Source organism: Stegostoma tigrinum, unplaced genomic scaffold, assembly GCF_030684315.1.
Source record: "Stegostoma tigrinum isolate sSteTig4 unplaced genomic scaffold, sSteTig4.hap1 scaffold_201, whole genome shotgun sequence".
In the NCBI taxonomy this organism is placed as follows: Eukaryota; Metazoa; Chordata; class Chondrichthyes; order Orectolobiformes; family Stegostomatidae; genus Stegostoma; species Stegostoma tigrinum.
The window spans coordinates 217,903-232,908 of NW_026728139.1; the positions used below are offsets into that span (position 1 = coordinate 217,903).

A 15,006-nucleotide genomic window follows, 5' to 3' on the forward strand; every position below is an offset into this window, starting at 1 on the left:
AGCATCAGAGGCTGAGGAAAGTTGAGGTTTTGGGTCAGGACCCTTCCTGAGAAATGGAGGGTGGAAGGGAGCTCAGAAACAAATAGTTTTGAGGGGGAGGAGGTGGTAGGGAAGGTAGGTGGGATGGTGATAAGTGAGTACTATCCAGATTGGAACAGATTTTCCCCAGCGGGTATTGAGTACGAATTCCAAATCATTCTCAAAATCTGAGTGACTGTTAACATTGATGTTTTTTGTCTGTGTGTTTCAGTAATTGCATGACAGTTGAATGGTTCGTTGAGAGTGAGGAACCTATGGACTCTCACACACCAAGATGGAATTTAGTTCGAAGAGTGACTTCAAAATAGTTGCTTGCTTTTAAAATCTTGACCGTTTTTGCTGTCCAGTTGAATGAATTTAGCTTCATACTGCTTCAATAGGAATTAGTGTTTAATAGGAACATATTTGTGAAACTTAGAGTTCCGTAAGTTTTAGCATAAACTGGTCCAGCCTTTCGGTGCTTGCAAAAAGGCTCACCTCTCCATTAATAGCGAAGGAAAATTGGAGTTTAAAAGTAAGTTCACCCGTTGTCAGGGAATGAAATGTTAATGTTGACTCGAAAATAATTTGAAAAAAAGTCATATATTTGTGTAACACTGAACTCAAATTAAAATTTGGATATGCTAGTTTTACAGATGGTTGGATATTGAATTCATTTTAAATGAGGGTGAAGATCACTTTAAATCCAGCATATTTGTGAAGAAAAGAAATAGCATATCAAATAAAATTAACTGCATGACTCTTCATAGCCCTATATGTAGAATTTCATTCTGAACTCTGAGACAGTTGTGACCCCATACTACCTCAGTGCTCATGGCAAGAGCAAGACTCCTGTTTGACGTGCTGTGCACTGCATGGAATGGCGGCAACATCAGATTCATTGATGCTTGAGAATCAAAAGAATATGACGATAAGATTTAAAATCAAAATCTCATTGAACACTTCAAGGAATGTATTACAGGAAGAGGGGGAAAGCATGTATGACTAATAGAAGGTGGTGGCGCAGATCACATAGACCTGTGTGCTAAAACTTATGACAAATTTCACATTGAATGGAACAGTTTAAACAGGCTGGAGGAAGCAGACATGCCAGCCCAAACTTTTTGAATTTGAGCATTCTGTTCATAAACATCAGCAAAATTGTTGGAAACATGTTTATTCTTTCTCTTTTATTGCACAGAACCATACGATGAGACTGTTTTGATGAGGAATTGTAAGATTACGTGTCCCATCCGTTTGACTCACAGTTTGGTACCATAGGTTAGAACATAGAACAGTACAGCACAGAACAGGCCCTTCAGCCCACAATGTTGTGCCGACCATTGATCCTCATGGATGCACCCTCAAATTTCTGTGACCATATGCATGTCCAGCAGTCTCTTAAATGACCCCAATGACCTTGCTTCCACAACTGCTGCTGGCAACGCATTCCATGCTCTCACAACTCTCTGCGTAAAGAACCTGCCTCTGACATCCCCTCTATACTTTCCACCAACCAGCTTAAAACTATGACCCCTCGCGCTAGCCATTTCTGCCCTGGGAAATAGTCTCTGGCTATCGACTCTATCTATGCCTCTCATTATCTTGTATACCTCAATTAGGTCACCTCTCCTCCTCCTTTTCTCCAATGAAAAGAGACCGAGCTCAGTCAACCTCTCTTCATAAGATAAGCCCTCCAGTCCAGGCAGCATCCTGGTAAACCTCCTCTGAACCCTCTCCAAAGCATCCACATCTTTCCTATAATAGGGCGCCCAGAACTGGACGCAGTATTCCAAGTGCGGTCTAACCAAAGTTTTATAGAGCTGCAACAAGATCTCACGACTCTTAAACTCAATCCCCCTGTTAATGAAAGCCAAAACACCATATGCTTTCTTAACAACCCTGTCCACTTGGGTGGCCATTTTAAGGGATCTATGTATCTGCACACCAAGATCCCTCTGTTCCTCCACGCTGCCAAGAATCCTATCCTTAATCCTGTACTCAGTTTTCAAATTCGACCTTCCAAAATGCATCACCTCGCATTTATCCAGGTTGAACTCCATCTGCCACCTCTCAGCCCATCTCTGCATCCTGTCAATGTCCCGCTGCAGCCTACAACAGCCCTCTACACTGTCAACGACACCTCCGACCTTTGTGTCGTCTGCAAACTTGCTGACCCATCCTTCAATTCCCTCGTCCAAGTCATTAATAAAAATTACAAACAGTAGAGGCCCAAGGACAGAGCCCTGTGGAACCCCACTCACCACTGACTTCCAGGCAGAATATTTTCCTTCTACTACCACTCGCTGTCTTCTGTTGGCCAGCCAATTCTGTATCCAAGCAGCTAAGTTCCCCTGTATCCCATTCCTCCTGACCTTCTGAATGAGCCTTCCATGGGGAACCTTATCAAATGCCTTACTGAAGTCCATATACACCACATCCACAGCTTGACCCTCATCAACCTTACTAGTCACATCCTCAAAAAACTCGATAAGGTTTGTAAGGCATGACCTACCCCTCACAAAGCCGTGTTGACTGTATTTGATCAAGCCATGCTCTTCCAGATGGTCATAAATCTTATCCCTCAGAATCCTTTCTAACACCTTGCAGACGACAGACGAGAGACTTACCGGTCTATAATTGCCGGGGATTTCCCTATTTCCTTTCTTGAAGAGAGGAATTACATTTGCCTCTCTCCAGTCCTCAGGTACGACTCCAGTGGAGAGCGAGGATGCAAAGATCTTCGCAAGTGGCGAAGCAATTGCATTTCTCGCTTCCCAAAGCAGCCGAGGACAAATCTGATCCGGGCCTGGCGACTTGTCAATCTTAATGTTTGACAAAATTTTCAGTACATCAGCTTCCTCTATCTCTATCCATTCCAGCATGCACACCTGCTCTTCAAAGGTTTCATTCACTACACAGGTCGTTTCTTTCGTAAAGACAGAAGCAAAAAACTCATTTAGGGCTTCCCCTACCTCCTCAGGCTCCACACACAAGTTCCCTATGCTATCCCTGATCGGCCCTACTCTTTCTTTGACCATTCTCTTATTCCTCACGTAAGTGTAAAATGCCTTTGTGTTTTCCCGGATTCCTTCTGCCAAGCCTTTCTCGTGCCCCCTCCTGGCTCTCCTCAGACCATTTTTGAGCTCCTTCCTTGCCTGCATGTAATCCTCTCTAGCTGAACTTGACCCTAGCTTCCTCCACCTTATGTAAGCTACCTTCTTCCTTTTCACTAGAAGCTCCACCGCTCTCGTCATCCAAGGTTCCTTTATCTTACCCCGTCTTGCCTGTCTCAGAGGGACATATTTACTCATCACTCCCAACAACTGTTCCTTAAACCATCTCCACATGTCTATAGTTCCCTTACCATGGAACAACTGCTCCCAGTCCATGCTTCCTAACTCGTGTCTAATCGCATCATAGTTTCCTCTTCCCCAATTAAATATCCTCCCATTCTGCCTAATCCTCTCCTTCTCCATAGCTATGTAGAATGAGAGAGTGTTATGGTCACTATCACCAAAATGCTCTCCCACCACAAGATCTGATACCTGCCCCGGCTCGTTTCCGAGCACCAAGTCTAGAATGGCCTCTTCCCTCGTCGGCCTGTCAACGTACTGCGTTAGGAAACCCTCCTGAACACACCTTACAAAAACAGCTCCATTCAAATCTTCTGCTCGAAGGAGGTTCCAATCAATATTAGGAAAGTTAAAGTCACCCATTACAACAACCCGACTGCGTCCACACTTTTCCAAAATCTGTCGACCTATGCTTTCTACAATCTCCCTGCTGCTATTGGGGGGCCTGTAGTAAACCCCTAACGAGGTGACTACTCCCTTGCTGTTCCTAATTTCCACCCATACTGACTCAGTAGGCAGATCTTCCTCGACAATGGAAGCTTCTGTAGCTGTGATACCCTCTCTGATTAGTAGTGCTACACCCCCTCCTCTTTTTCCCCCCTCCCTATTCTTTTTAAATGTTCTAAACCCTGGAATATCCAGCAACCATTCCAGCCCATGAGAAACCCATGTCTCTGTTATGGCCACAACATCATAGCACCAGGTACTGATCCATGCTCTAAGTTCATCACTTTTATTCCTGATACTCCTTGCATTAAAGCAAACACACTTTAACCGATCCCTTGGTTCCTTCCCAGGAAAATCCTTCCCACTAGCTGGTCTACCTCTTGCTACTGCCTCACCTGCATCAACGCTCACCTCTGGTATACAGCTCAGGTTCCCACCCCCCTGCCATACTAGTTTAAACCCTCTCGAACTACGATCTTCGTTGGAGAAGGAAAAGGGATGTTCCAGATACAGAAAACCGTCAAACCATTTACAACAAAGTCCGTTTCTGGTTAGTATTAATTAATGCAGTTAACATTTTTAGCTCGACATGATTGCACAATGGAGTCAAGAAGAAAATTCCATCTGATATTCCACATAAATTTTAAGTGGATATTAAAGCAGCTCATTTCTTTTTCACGCTGTATGCTGCTTTTAAGAATGGTTGTCTTATTGTCGAAATGTTTAGCTTTGACTCCATGGCTTCTTCCATTAGCTCACATTGAAACACATGTTTCTTCAGCCAAAAATGCACATTTACCCGGTGTAGCTTGACCAACCTTCCCCTGTGGTCGTTCCCCTGAAATCCCCTGCGGTAGCTCCCCTGAAAAACAACTATACCATTTTGGATACTGTTCCGGGGACGACTTCGCAGGGGTATGCAGTAGGGAGCAGGTCTCTGGCACAGAGTCTGTCCCTCTTGCACAGAAGGGGAGCGGGGATAGGAAGAGAGTGATCGTCATTGGGGACTCAATAGTTGGAGGGACTGATAGAAGATTTGCCGGGAACGAAAGAGACTCACGATTGGTGTGTTGACGACCAGGTGCCAGGGTCTGTGATGTCTCGGATCGTGTGTTTAGGGTCCTGAGGGGAGAGGCTGACCAGCCCCAAGTCGTGATATACATAGGCACCAACGGCATAGGTAGAAAGAGGGATAGGGATGTCAGGCAGGATTTGAGGGAGCTAGGGTGGAAGCCGAGAGCTAGAACAAGCAGAGTGGTCATCTCTGGTTTGTCACCCGTACCACGTGATAGCGAGGCAAAGAACAGGGAGAGATTTCAGCTGAAGACGTGGCTGCAGGGATGGTGCAGGTGGGAGGGCTTCAGGTACATGGACAATTGGGGCTCGTTCTGGGGAAGGTGGGACCTGTACAAACAGGACGGTCTCCACTTGAATGAGAGGGGCACGAATATCCTGGGTGGGAAATTGGCTAGTGCCATTCGGTTGGATTTTAACTAGCTCAGAAGGGGGATGGGAAACTGAGGTGTAGTCCCAGTACACAGGAGGATGAGCGTAGGGAGGACATGGTCAGGACCTCACTGTCACAGGAGTGTGCTGGCAGACAGCAAGCTGGATTGAAGTGTGACGACTTTAATGCCGGGAGTATCCGGAATAATGTAGGTGAGGTTGCAGCTTGGATAGGTACCTGGGACTTTGATGTTGTGGCCATTTCGGAGGCATGGATAGAGGAGGGTCAGGAATGGATGTTGCAGGTTCTCGTGTTTAGATCTTTCATTAAGGTCTGGGAAGGTGGTAAAATAGGGGGAGGTGTGGCTTTGTTGGTCAAGGACAGTATAACGGCGGCTGAAAGAACCTTTGAGGACTTGTCTACTGTGGTGGTATGGGCTGAGGTTGCCAAGGAAGGTTTGTCGACTGAGCCAGTGTGGGTGGACGTTCGGAACAGCAAGGCAGCAGTCACTTCACTGGGGGTTTTCTACGGCCCCCAAATAGCGGTTGGGAGATCGAAGAACTCATTGGCCGGCAGATTGTTGAAAAGTGCAAACGTATCAGGGTTGTTGTTATGGGTGACTTCAACTTTCCCAATATAGATTGAAACCTCCTGAGTGCAGATGGTTTGGATGGAGCCGTTTTTGTCAGGTGTGTTCAGGAGGGTTTCCTGACTCAGTATGTGGACAGGCCGAGGGGGGAGGCCATTTTGGATTTGGTGCTCGGCGATGAGCCAGGACAGGTGTCAGATCTCGTGGTGGGAGAACACTTTGGCGACAGTGACCGCAAGAGCCTCACATTTACCATAGCCATGGAAAGTGAAAGGAGCAGTTACCAGGGGAAGATATTTCACTGGGGTCAAGGAAACTATGATGCTATCAGACAGGAGTTGGGAAGTACAGATTGGGAGCAATTGTTCCACAGAAAGGGCGCAGCAGACATGTGGAGGCTGTTCAAGGAGCAGTTGTTGCGAGTGAGGTATAAATTTGTTCCTCTGAGACAGATAAGAAGGGGTAAGATTAAGGAGCATTGGATGACGGGTACAGAGGTGCTTCTTGTCAAAAAGAAAAGGCAGCGTACGTAAGGTGGAGGAAGTGAGGGTCTGGCACAGCTTTAGAGTATTACAGGCCTGCTCGGAAGGAGCTCAAAAGATATTGCCTGTACAATTGTTACCTGTTACAACCTTTGCGTCCACGCTTGCTCATTCAATGGTGTCAAGATGCCAGCAGTGCATGTATCTTCTCCATCCCCTAATGCTGTCAGCTCACACAAGTCATAGTCCTTACTTAAAATCTTCTGATCAACCAACGTTCATTGTAATGGACATTTTAGTTGTCTGTCATGAAACGAAAACTGATTCTGACTGGCATGACCTGCAGTGCAAATGAATATAATCTGCGAAACGAGATTCCTTATGGGCTTGCAGCCGCTACAAATAATTGCTTTTCAAAGACGTTGCATACATACATTTTTTTCTCCTGTCACCTTAGATTATTTTTTTGTTTATGCATGTTGTGTGGGTTTCCAGTCAGGCCCATAAACTCAGGTTGATGCAGTCACTGTTACAACACGGTATTGAAGGAGAATTTGTGATCTTTGGAGTTTCATTCCAGTGTATGAAGGAGTGCACCATCAAGCCACTTCAGAGCACTACTGGCGACGAATTGTTGCAAGTTTTCAAGTGTTACCGATCGTCACATAAAATATGGCCTTTTTGTTGTTGCGCTATTCATCTTAACTGCACCATATCTAGTATTTCGGCTTGGAAACTATTTCAAGTTTTTTGATTTACTTATTCAAAATCATTTATGATTGTTGTCATGATATCTACAATATGTTATTTTGATTGGACATAGAGGATTGGATCTGTCTTAATGGAAATAATGTATGCGCTTATAAAACCCCTTCTGGGCAAGGTAGTTGCTCAGTGGTTAGAGCTGCTCATGCACTGGGGAGCCAATTGAGATTCCAGTCTTGGGTAACTATCTGTGTGGAATTGACACGTCCTCCCCGCGTCTGCGAGGGGCTTCTGCCAGGTGCTGCAGTTTCCTCCCATTGTTCAAAGATGTGCAGGTCCTTATATGTGATTTGTGAAGCATTTCTTAAATGTTTCAATCCTGCCAGCATCCAGTGCCTTGGACAAAATAACTGGAGATGAATAAAAGATACTGTGCCTTTTGACACCATTTCCTGCTGGATTTTCATCAATCCTGCTTTATATCGGTGACAACTTCCATGACCTTTTTTGATGCTATGTCTGAATTGACAGTCTAGTTCCAAATATTTGTTGTGCAGTATTTCAAGGTCTCTGTTACAGCATACCCATGAATGTCCACTTCAAAAGATACTTCCATATCATAGAATCCCTACGGTGTGGAAACAAGCCCCTTTTGACCCAAGAAGTCCACGGCCACGCTCCAAAGAGCATCTCACCCTGACTCATCCCCCGACCCTTTCCTCAGTAACCGTACGTTTCCCATGACTAACACACCTAATCTACACATCCCTAAACACAATGGGCAAGTTTGGCATGGCCCATACACCGAGCCTGCACATCTTTGGACTGTGGGAGGAAACCAGAGCACCCAGCAGGAACCCATGCAGGCATGGGCAGAATGTACAAACTCCGCACAGAAAATCGTCCAACGGTGGGATCGAACCTGGGTCCCTGGCGCTGTGAGTCAGCAGTGCTAACCACTGAGCCACCGTGCTGCCCTTGGAGTTAGACAGAGCTTGCTTGTTCCTGGGTGGCCTCAAACTGCCAACCTCCACTTAGTGGCAAAAGTGCTGACCAACTGCACTCATCTTCACTGGTTTTTGCTTTGTATCATTGAATTCAATTCTTCAAACTCTATGATAAATATTTAAATTTCCATTGATATGTGAGCGTTGTTTTTAGTACGCAGTATTGGTTTATTATGTTTCATTGGTACATGATGAATATTGTATGTATATGCAAATTGGCAAGTTGGTAATGATGCAGTCCGCAGACCTGGAGGATAATAACACTGTCCTTCAATCGCCCACGATGCCCTCTGCAAATTGGTAGAAAACAAAAATTTCTAAAAAATTCATCTCTCCTCCCGTCAGTCGATCAAAATTAATTCATGATTTTGTACAGGCCAATAAGCGTAAGATTACACGAGCCTAAACAAAACTACTGGCTCATATTAGTTCAGGAAAGTGAAAGGGCAACAATAGAGGTAGGAGGAACTGCAGATGCTGGAGAATCTGAGATAAGAAGGTGTAAAGCTGGATGAACACAGCAGGCCAAGCAGTATCATCCGGCTCTACACCTTGTTGTCTCAGATTCTCCAGCGCCAATTTTCTGAAGTAGGGTCTCGTTCCGAAACATCAGCTTTCTTGCTTCTCTGATGCTGCTTGACCTGCTGTGTTCATCCAGCTCTCCACCTTGGGCAACAATAGAGTATGTTTTAAGTCACTAGATATGTTACGTGGGTTTGTCTTCCTTAGGGTGGACAATGGGATGCAGTGACTGAGGGCAATGGGATGCAGTGACTGAGGGCAATGGGATGCAGCGACTGAGGACAATGGGATGCAGCGACTGAGGGCAATGGGATGCAGCGACTGAGGGCAATGGGATGCAGTGACTGAGTGACATGGGATGCAGTGACTGAGTGACATGGGATGCAGTGACTGAGGGACATGGGATGCAGTGACTGAGGGACATGGGATGCAGTGACTGAGGGACATGGGATGCAGTGACTGAGGGACATGGGATGCAGTGACTGAGGGACATGGGTTGCAGTGACTGAGGGACATGGGATGCAGTGACTGAGGGACATGGCATACTGTGACTCAGGGTAATGGGATGCAGTGACTGAGGGGAATGGGATGCAGTGAGTGTGGGAAATTGAATACAGCGTCTGAGAGATACGGGAAACAGTGACTGATGGAAATGGGATGCAGTGAATGTGGGACATGGGATGCAGTGATTGAGTGAAATGTGATGCAGTGACTGAGTGAAATGTGATGCAGTGACTGAGTGAAATGCGATGCAGTGACTGAGTGAAATGCGATGCAGTGACTGAGGGAAATGGGATGCAGTGACTGAGGGTAATGGGATGCAGTGACTGAGGGGAATGGGATGCAGTGAGTGTGGGAAATTGAATACAGCGTCTGAGAGATACGGGAAACAGTGACTGATGGAAATGGGATGCAGTGAATGTGGGACATGGGATGCAGTGATTGAGTGAAATGTGATGCAGTGACTGAGTGAAATGTGATGCAGTGACTGAGTGAAATGCGATGCAGTGACTGAGTGAAATGCGATGCAGTGACTGAGGGAAATGGGATGCAGTGACTGAGGGAAATGGGATGCAGTGACTGAGGGAAATGAGATGCCAAGACTGAGAGAACTGGGATGCAGTGACTGATGGAAATGGTATGCAGTGACTAAGGGAAATGGGATGCGGTGACTGACGGAAATGGGATGCAGTGACTGAGGGACATGGGATGCACTGACTGAGGGATATGGGATGCACTGACTGAGGCACATGGGATGCAGTGACAGAGGTACTGGGAAGGAGTGACTGAGTTAATAGGGAATCAGTGCCCGAGCGGGCTTGGGGTGCAGTGACTGAGGGAAATGGGAGACAGTGCCTGACCGAAAAGGGACGCACTGACTGAGTGAAATGACATGCAGTGACTGTGGGACATGGGATGCAGTGACTGAGGGACATGGGATGCACTGACTGAGGGAAATGGGATGCAGTGACTGAGTGAAATGGGATGCAGTGACTGAGGGACGTGGGATGCAGTGAATGAGGGACGTGGGATGCAGTGACTGAGGGACATGGGATGCAGTGACTGAGGGAAATGGGATGCAGTGACTGAGGGAAATGAGATGCCGAGACTGAGTGAACTGGGATGCACTGACTGAAGGAAATGCGATGCAGTGACTGAGGGAAATGGGATGCAGTGACTGACGGAAATGGGATGCAGTGTCTGTTGGAATTGGGATCCTGCGACTGAAGGTAATGGGATGCAGTGACTGAGTGAAATGGGATGCACTAACTGAGGGTAATGGGATGCAGTGACTGAGTGAAATGGGATGCAGTGAATGAGGACAATGGGATGCAGTGACTGAGGACAATGGGATGCAGTGACTGAGGGCAATGGGATGCAGTGACTGAGGACAATGGGATGCAGTGACTGAGGACAATGGGATGCAGTGACGGAGGACAATGGGATGCAGTGACTGAGGACAATGGGATGCAGTGACTGAGGACAATGGGATGGAGTGACTGAGGACAATGGGATGCAGTGACTGAGGGGAATGGGATGCAGTGACTGAGGGGAATGGGATGCAGTGACTGAGGGAAATGGGATGCAGTGACTGAGGGAAATGTGATGCACTAACTGCGGGAAATGGGACGCAGTGACTGGGAATTGGGACGCAGTGACTGATGGAAAGGAGATGCAGTGACTGATTGAAATGGGATGCAGTGACTGAGTGAAATGGGATTGCCGTGACTGTGGAAAGGAGATGCAGTGACTGAGGAAATGGGACGCGGTGACGGATGGAAATGGGATGCTCTGACTGAGTGTAAAGTGAAGCATTGAGTGAAATGGGATGCAGTGGCTGTGTGAAATGGGATGCAGTGGCTGTGTGAAATGGGATGCAGTGGCTGTGTGAAATGGGATGCAGTGGCTGTGTGAAATGGGATGCAGTGGCTGTGTGAAATGGGATGCAGTGACTGGTGGAAATGAGATGCACTGACTTAGGGAAAGGAAATGCAGTGTCTGTGGGAGATGGGATGCTGCGACTGAGGGTGATGGGATGCAGTGACTGACGGAAATGGATGCAGTGACTGAGTGAAATGGGATGCAGTGACTGAGTGAAATGCGATGCAGTGACTGAGGTACTGGGAAGGAGTGACTGAGTTAATAGTGAGGCAGTGCCCGTGCGGGCTATGGGTGCAGTGACTTAGGGAAATGGGATGCAGTGACTGAGTGAAATGCGATGCAGTGACTGAGGTACTGGGAAGGAGTGACTGAGTTAATAGTGAGGCAGTGCCCGTGCGGGCTATGGGTGCAGTGACTTAGGGAAATGGGATACAGTGCCTGAGTGAAATGTGACGCACTGACTGAGTGAAATGGGATGCAGTGACTGAGTGGAATGGGATGCAGTGACTGCGTGAAATGGGATGCAGTGAATGAGTGAAATGAGATGCAGTGTCTGAGGGACATGGGATGCAGTGACTGAGGGAAATGGGATGCAGTGACTGAGGGACATGGGATGCAGTGACTGAGGGACATGGGATGCAGTGACTGAGGGACATGGGATGCAGTGACTGAGGGAAATGGGATGCAGTGACTGAGGGACATGGGATGCAGTGACAGAGTGACATGAGCTGCAGTGTCTGATGGAAATGTGACGCAGTAACTGAGGGAAATGCGATGCAGTGACTGAGGTACTGGGTAGGAGTGACTGAGGGACATGGGATGCAGTGACTGAGGGACATGGGATGCAGTGACTGAGGGAAATGGGATGCAGTGACTGAGGGACGTGGGGTGCAGTGACAGAGGGAAAGGAGATGCAGTGACTGTGGGAAATGGCATACTGTGACTCAGGGTAATGGGATGCAGTGACTGAGGGGAATGGGACGCAGTGAGTGTGGGACATGGGATGCAGTGACTGAGGGAAATGGGATGCAGTCAGTGAGTGAAATGTGTTGCAGTCACTGAGTGAAATGTGTTGCAGTCACTGAGTGAAAGGGGATGCAGTGACTGAGTGAAATGCGATGCAGTGACTGAGTGAAATGCGATGCAGTGACTGTTGGAAATGGGATGCAGTGACTGAGGGAAATGGGATGCAGTGACTGACGGAAATGGGATGCAGTCAGTGAGTGAAATGTGTTGCAGTGACTGAGTGAAATGGGATGCAGTGACTGAGTGAAATGGGATGCAGTGACTGAGTGAAATGGGATGCAGTGACTGAGGACAATGGGATGCAGTGACTGAGGACAATGGGATGCAGTGACTGAGGGACATGGGATGCAGTGACTGAGGGAAATGGGATGCAGTGACTGAGTGAAATGTGATGCAGTGACTGAGTGAAATGCGATGCAGTGACTGAGGGAAACGGGCTGCAGTGACTGAGCGAAATGGGATGCAGTGACTGAGGGAAATGAGATGCCAAGACTGATGGAAATGGGATGCAGTGACTGATGGAAATGGGATGCAGTGACTGAGGGAAATGGGATGCAGTGACTGAGGGAAATGGGATGCAGTGTCTGTTTGAAATGGGATCCTGCGACTGAAGTTAATGGGATGCAGTGACTGAGTGAAATGGGATGCAGTGACTGAGGGTAATGGGTTGCAGTCACTGAGTGAAATGGGATGCTGTGACACTGTGGAATGGGATGCAGTGACTCAGTGGAATGTGAAGCATTGACTGAGGGAAAGGAGATGCAGTGAATGTGGGAAATGGGATGCTCTGGCTGAGGGTAATCTGATGCAGTGACTGAGGGTAACGCGATGCAGTGACTGTGGTTAATGGAATGCAGTGAATGAGGGATAGGAGATGCAATGACTGTGGGAAATGGGATGCAATGACTGAGGGAAATGGGATGCAGTGACTGATGGAAATCAGATGCAGTGTCTGAGGGAAATGGGATGCAGTGTCTGAGGGAAATGGGATGCAGTGTCTGAGGGAAATGGGATGCTGTGATTGAGTGTACTGGGATGCAGTGACTGAGGGTAATGGGATGTAGTGACTGATGGTAATGGGATGCAGTGACTGAGGTGAAATGGGCTGCAGAGACTGAGTGAAATGACATGCAGTGATTGAGGAACGGAGATGCAGTGACTGTGGGAAATGGGATGCACTGACTGATGGAAATGGGATGCAGTGACTGAGGACAATGGGATGCAGTGACTGAGTGAACTGTGATTCAGTCACTGAGTGAACTATGATTCAGTCACTGAGTGAACTGTGATGCAGTGGCTGAGTGAAATGAGACGCAGTGACTGAGTGAAATGAGACGCAGTGACTGAGTGAAATGAGACGCAGTGACTGAGTGAAATGAGATGCAGTGACTGAGGGAAATGAGATGCAGTGACTGAGGGAAATGGGATGCAGTGACTAAGGGACATGGGATGCAGTGACTGAGGGGAATGCATGCAGTGAGTGTGGGAAATTGAATACAGCGTCTGAGAGATAGGGGAAACAGTGGCTGATGGAAATGGGATGCAGTGCATGTGGGACATGGGATGCAGTGACTGGTTGAAATGTGATGCAGTGACTGGTTGAAATGTGATGCAGTGACTGAGGGAAATGGGCTGCAGTGACTGAGGGAAATGGGCTGCAGTGACTGAGGGAAATGGGATGCAGTGACTGAGGGAAATGAGATGCCAACAATGATGGAAATGGGATGCAGTGACTGATGGAAATGGGATGCAGTGACTGAGGGAAATGGGATGCAGTGACTGAGGGAAATGGGATGCAGTGTCTGTTTGAAATGGGATCCTGCGACTGAAGTTAATGGGATGCAGTGACTGAGTGAAATGGGATGCAGTGACTGAGGGTAATGGGTTGCAGTCACTGAGTGAAATGGGATGCTGTGACACTGTGGAATGGGATGCAGTGACTCAGTGGAATGTGAAGCATTGACTGAGGGAAAGGAGATGCAGTGAATGTGGGAAATGGGATGCTCTGGCTGAGGGTAATGTGATGCAGTGACTGAGGGTAACGCGATGCAGTGACTGTGGTTAATGGAATGCAGTGAATGAGGGATAGGAGATGCAATGACTGTGGGAAATGGGATGCAATGACTGAGGGAAATGGGATGCAGTGACTGATGGAAATCAGATGCAGTGTCTGAGGGAAATGGGATGCAGTGTCTGAGGGAAATGGGATGCTGTGACTGAGCGTACTGGGATGCAGTGACTGAGCGTGCTGGGATGCAGTGACTGATGGTAATGGGATGCAGTGACTGAGGTGAAATAGGCTGCAGAGACTGAGTGAAATGACATGCAGTGATTGAGGAACGGAGATGCACTGACTGTGGGAAATGGGATGCACTGACTGTGGGAAATGGGATGCACTGACTGATGGAAATGGGATGCAGTGACTGAGGACAATGGGATGCAGTGACTGAGTGAACTGTGATTCAGTCACTGAGTGAACTGTGATGCAGTGGCTGAGTGAACTGTGATGCAGTGGCTGAGTGAACTGTGATGCAGTGGCTGAGTGGAATGGGATGCAGTGACTGAGTGAAATGAGATGCAGTGACTGAGTGAAATGAGATGCAGTGACTGAGTGAAATGAGATGCAGTGACTGAGGGACATGGGATGCAGTGACTGAGGGACATGGGATGCAGTGACTGAGGGACATGGGATGCAGTGACAGAGGTACTGGGAAGGAGTGACTGAGTTAATAGGGAATCAGTGCCCGAGCGGGCTTGGGGTGCAGTGACTGAGGGAAATGCGAGACAGTGCCTGACCGAAAAGGGACGCACTGACTGAGTGAAATGGGATGCAGTGATTGAGTGAAATGACATGCAGTGACTGTGGGACATGGGATGCAGTGACTGAGGGACATGGGATGCAGTGACTGAGTGAAATGGGATGCAGTGACTGAGGGACGTGGGATGCAGTGACTGAGGGACGTGGGATGCAGTGACTGAGGGACGTGGGATGCAGTGACTGAGGGACGTGGGATGCAGTGACTGA

The 15,006-nt window shown here is 47.7% G+C and overlaps 1 long non-coding RNA gene across 2 annotated transcripts in view; it reads left to right on the forward strand.

Moving 5' to 3' along the window:
* The first annotated feature begins 4,317 nt into the window (after positions 1–4,317).
* The window catches only part of LOC132207906 (uncharacterized), a 240,275-nt gene continuing 229,586 nt past the window's right edge, over positions 4,318–15,006 (forward strand). For both annotated transcript variants that reach the window (XR_009443982.1, XR_009443983.1), the window contains exon 1: positions 4,318–4,371. This is a non-coding gene — a long non-coding RNA (uncharacterized LOC132207906). The remainder of the gene's footprint in view (positions 4,372–15,006) is intronic.